Source organism: Bos indicus, chromosome 22 (assembly GCF_029378745.1).
Source record: "Bos indicus isolate NIAB-ARS_2022 breed Sahiwal x Tharparkar chromosome 22, NIAB-ARS_B.indTharparkar_mat_pri_1.0, whole genome shotgun sequence".
NCBI lineage: Eukaryota > Metazoa > Chordata > Mammalia > Artiodactyla > Bovidae > Bos > Bos indicus.
In genome coordinates this window covers 58,097,051-58,102,298 of record NC_091781.1, presented here as the reverse complement: position 1 = coordinate 58,102,298, position 5,248 = coordinate 58,097,051, and the positions used below count along the sequence as shown (strand labels likewise).

At 52.1% G+C, this 5,248-nt stretch overlaps 1 non-coding gene across 1 annotated transcript; it reads left to right on the top strand.

The window, feature by feature from the left end:
- Positions 1 to 4,877: 4,877 nt before the first annotated feature.
- On the top strand, positions 4,878 to 4,949 carry TRNAC-ACA (transfer RNA cysteine (anticodon ACA)). Its single transcript has one exon. It is a non-coding gene; the product is annotated as a tRNA-Cys (tRNA).
- The last annotated feature ends 299 nt before the right edge of the window (positions 4,950 to 5,248 follow it).

Here is a 5,248-nt window from a genome sequence, read left to right as displayed (position 1 = left end):
GGAAAGTGAATAAGTATGGGCCTTCTCCGAAAGACAAGTGGGGTGTGACAGGCTCTGGTTTGTGCTTCAGAAGGCACATGGTGGCTATTATGGGACCAGTAGAGGGAGGCAGGACATGAGGTGGGAGGTTGTTGGGAGAGAGGGCTCAGGTTGGTGAAGACTCAAGGAGACCAGTGGATGCAGACAGTCTGAAGGCAGGGAGATGGGGTGAAGAGGCCCCAAAACAGGCTTCTGCCCTAGGAGGCAGGGTGGTTGATGAGGACAACACGGAGCCGGGCAGGAGAAGCTGGTCTGAGGCCCATGAACTTGGTTTTGGAGGTACTGAGTTTGATGTGCCTGTAGGTCACTGATTGGACAGGTGAATGTGTGTGCCGGGAGAGAGGGTGTGGGCTTCCGAGGGTGACTGAGGTCTCCGCAGCCAGCAGTTGGTTAAGCCAAGGCAGGGATGGGATACTGCCTTGGGAGGCAGAGAGGCTGAAAGTGTGAAAGTGTTAGTCCAACCCTTTGCCATCTGGTGGACTGTAGCCTGAACAGGCTCCTCTGTCCATGGGATTCTCCAGGCAAGAATACTGGAGTGGGTTGCCATGCCCTGCTCCAGGGTCCCCAACCCAGCGATTGAACTCGGGTCTCCTGCGTTGCAGGCAGATTCCTTACCATCTGAGCCACAGGGGAAGCTGAGTATGATGGAAGAAAGGCTGAGTATGATGGAGAGAACCAGCTAGGGGCAGGAGCAGCAGGAGCGGCTTGGGAGTCACTGAGAGAGCCAGGAAGGAGCAAGGAGCCTGCAGGGTCAGACCCTGCCAGGGAGGCGAGGGCATTTGGCATTTAGAGACCCCCTCTTGAGCCACCTGCAGCGCGCCTGGGGCAGGGCTGGGGCAGGGGGCTTTGGCGCCCCCTGCTGGAGTCAGAGAGAGGCTGCTTGATTCCCAAGGGTTGCAGTAATGGGTCCTAACACCCCTGGTGGAGTGGTTGCCAGACCAACTCTTAAGTGTGGGCTCTTAGAACAGGTCAAAGCCTGGCTCCACGTTTGTCTCTGTGACCTTGGGGCGGGTCCTCACAGCTCTCCTTGGCACTCCTGTAAACTGGGGGTGGTAACAGGTTCTACCTCTGAGCATCGTGAGGTTTGAGACACTCACATAAAGGGCTCAGAAGGCGGCCTGGAGCACAGAAAGGGCCGTGCACGCATTTGGGATGTTAAATCAATGGGGGTGGCCACAGATGTCACTCGGCGACACCACTGATCAGGAAAGGACATTGTGTGTAAGACAGTCTCTGCCTTCATTTGTGCTTACGAGAAAAATGTCAGCAACGCAAACCAGAGATGAAGCTTTCATCACTAAAGTATTTGGAGGGCATGGAGATTCCCAAGAGCCAGGCTCCCAGTGACCTGCTGCCTGGGGCAGCCTGTGGTGAAAGTCAGGGCCTTTCCAGCACGAGCAACACAGAGCCGTGGGGCATGGGGCAGGGAGCTCATGTGGGAGCCCGGAGAGTGACATTCTCCTTGGTCGCTACTCTGCCTGGCTCCGAGGAAGTCACTGCATGTCTCCTCCTCTGTAAACTGGGGTGAGGATGATAACGCTACCTCACGAATTATATGCAGTCATGTATGTGAGCATTTAGCAGAGCGTCTGGTAGATACCATGCACTCAGCATGTGATAGCTATTTGATGCTGATGAAGATGATTTCCGTGATAATATTGTATATTGGGATCCAGCCCTTTAGGACCTTCAGGAATCTTAAAGGTCATCTAGATCAGTGTTTTTCAAACTTCCAGGTGCAACAGAATGACTTGGTTACAAAAAAAAAAAAAAGTGCCCAGGTGCTCTCCTGGATTTCCTGGTGGAGGTGGGCATGGCTTCTCTGCTTATAACCAGCTCCCCAGGTACCGGCCAAGTCTGGCTTCACTGGAGTCCAGGCCTCACGCAGAGCCCAGCCCCCTTGGGACCTGTCTTGGCTGAGTGGCGGCCACCGTGCCCAGAGCGCTCACGAATGACAAACTACACCACTGCTGCTGCTGCTGAGTCGCATCGGTCGTGTCCGACTCTGTGCGACCCCAGAGACGGCAGCCACCAGGCTCCCCGTCCCTGGGATCCTCCAGGCAAGAACACTGGAGTGGGTTGCCATTTCCTTCTCCAATGCATGAAAGTGAAAAGTGAAAGTGAAGTCGCTCAGTCGTGTCCGACTCTTAGCAACCCCATGGACTGCAGCCAACCAGGCTCCTCCGTCCATGGGATTTTCCAGGCAAGAGTACTGGAGTGGGGTGCCATTGCCTTCTCCGACAAATTACATTACACACTCACAAATTACATTACAAGGCCATTGTACACTAACGATAGTGTGTGGGAGGGGATGGGGAGCTTGGAGCTCACTTCGATTCAGGTAGGGGAAGAGCAGGTCTCCACCGTTTCTGGGCCTTGATGTCTCCAGCTCAGACACAGCTGGCTGCCCTATATGTGCATCTCCCCCAAAGGAACTTCTGCAGACACTTAGTTTTCCAGAGACAAGCCCAAGGGTCCAAGAGTGAGAATTTTAAAATTGTCTTATTTCAGTGCAACGTGAATAGAACATCCACAGATCTTGGACGACTGGGGATGACAGCTTTCTGACTGAAGGCCACCCTCCACTGACTGCCCTGCTTGAGTTTATCTCTGTGTTGACTGCCATTGACTATATTTAATCTGTAACTTGCTGACTTTAGAAGAGCCTATACTTAGTTTTATGATAGTATATACTAAACAATGTAATACAGGCAGACCTCTGAGTTATCGTGGGTTTGGTTCCAGACCACCAATGATCCAGACAGTAATGCAAATATCTCAATAAAGCAAGTCACAAGAATTTCTTGGTTTCCCAGTGCATATAAAGCTATGTTTATACTTTACTATACGATAGTCCGTTACGTGTGCAATAGCATTATGTCCAAAAAAAGTACACACTTTAAAAATACTCTGTTGCTAAAAAACGCTAACCATCATATGACCCTTCAGTGAGCTGTGGCCTTTTTGCAACAGTAACGTAATGCCCACCCATCAGAGATCACCTTAACAAATAGAATAACGTTGAAAAAGTTGAAATATTTCGAGAATTACCAGAATGTAGCACAGAGACCCAAAGCGAGCAAATGCCATTGGAAAATGGGCGTTGATAGATTTACTGAACACAGGGTTGCCACAAACCTTCAATTTGTGAAAAATAAAAATAAAAAAATCTTTGAACCACTACAGCGAGGCATGCCTGTAACAAAAATTGGTCAAGTGAACATTTGGTGGAGGGGAGGAACACACAGACAGCCTCCTCAAGCTCGAGAAGCACTGTCCATGATTGTTTCCGAGGACTGTCATGGTTTGTGAGCCCATAGGTGGAGCCTCACATGGGATTTTCCACTGACCTTGGGGTTAAAGTCATTACAAGGCCATTGTACACTAACTATAGTGTGTGGGAGGGGATGGGGAGCTTGGAGCTTGGTGGTACCGGAATCCTGTTTGTCACTTCTGGACTCCATCCTTCCCGTCTGTACGCTGAGCAGCTTGGGCAAGTCTAGTGCATCTTCCAGAGGCACGTATAGGACCGGACGCCTGTTTGCCATGAGGAGTCTGCAGCCAGTGGTTTTATCTGTGAGACTTCACGTCCAGGCCAGAGTACCAGGAACACGAGGAGCTGGTGGCAACAGATGAAGAGGCCAAGTCCCCCTTCAGAGCCCATTTCTGCCCGTGTGACCTTGAACGAGCGACTCATCCCCAAGACTCTGTTTTCTCCTCTTCCTGCCACAGGCGCTCATCCTTCTGCTGTAAGGTCCCTGAGAAGCCCCTTTTGGAAAGCACCTGGAGCTATTCTTAAACACACATCTGAGTGCTCCAGCCGCACGGGCCTCAAGGACTGCTGGCAGCTCACGTGGGCTTCTGGTCACCTTGGGAGCAAGGTGCTTATCACAATTCCGCCCCCAAGGTCTTCCTCAGGATAATCTGTCCCTGGTGATTCATCTCATGGGCTGGGTCCTTCCTCTTGGGCCTGAAATATCTCCCTCCCTCCACCATTCCTGGGTCAGGCCTGTGACCCCCCCACACACCATGTGACTTCCTCCGGGGACTGGCCGTGAGCCCCTGCCCGCCAGCCAGTCCTCCAGTCCCTGGCTGGGGACCCATTTTGGGCCTGACATACTAGGCAGGGCTCAGTCGGGGCGGAGGAAACCCGCAGCGTGTTGTGCTGGGGAAAAAGTGCATTCCTATGTCTGGCCCCCACCCTGGTCCAGCCGCGCCTCTGCCTTCAGTGGGCTGGGCTTCCGCCGCACATCCTGGCCCAGCCTGGCCCTTTATCACCCGGCTGCCACGTGGTACCCTACCCCTCGGGCACACACATCTCCAGGGCGGCTTCCGGCCTGGCTGGGGCAGAGGGCTTGGCCAGTGTGGAAGCTTCCCCCCAAGTTTGTGGAAGCGATCTTTTTCTGGAGCCAAGGACAGCTCTTTGGAGAAGGTCAGGAGATGGGCACACACCTCCCAGCTCCACAGAGAACTTGCTCTGTGACTTTAGGCAAGCGAGTCTACCTCTCCGATCTTAGCTTCCCCAATTTTAAATAGAAAATACCATCTCCAGTTGCTGTGAGACTAAAGAAGGTAATACAGGTACACTGATGCCCAGGTTCTACCTCCAAGCAGTAAATCAGCATTTCTGAGGGGTAGGTCCCAGGCACTGAACACAGTGAAGGATGGAAAAAATGGTGAATTGCCAAAGCTTTAAAGCAGACCAACATGGGTTTGAATTCTGGCTCTGTTATATAATGACGGTGCCTTGAATAGATCATTAGCCTCTTAGAAACTCCGTTGACTTGTCCATCAGATGGGAAAATAGTACTCACTTCCCAGTGAAGTCATCAAGGACTTCCCTGGTGGCTCAGATGGTAAAGCATCTGCCTACAATGCGGGAGACCCAGGTTCGATCCCTGGGTTGGGAAGATCCTCTGGAGAAGGAAATGGCAACCCACTCCAGTGCTCTTGCCTGGAAAATTCCATGGACGGAGGAGCATTGTAGGCTACAGTTCATGCGGTCGCAAAGAGTCGGACAGGACTAAGCGACTTCACTTTCTTTCCCAGTGCTGGTAGGAGAGTTAAAGGGAGTGATTCCTACCAGCTGCTTGGCACTTAGGAAGCACTCAAGTGACCCTGTGAGGATGGACCCTTATCCAGTCACCACTAAACATCCAACAAGTCTGTGCCTGACCCACAGCTGGCACTTCAAACATCTGTGAGTAAA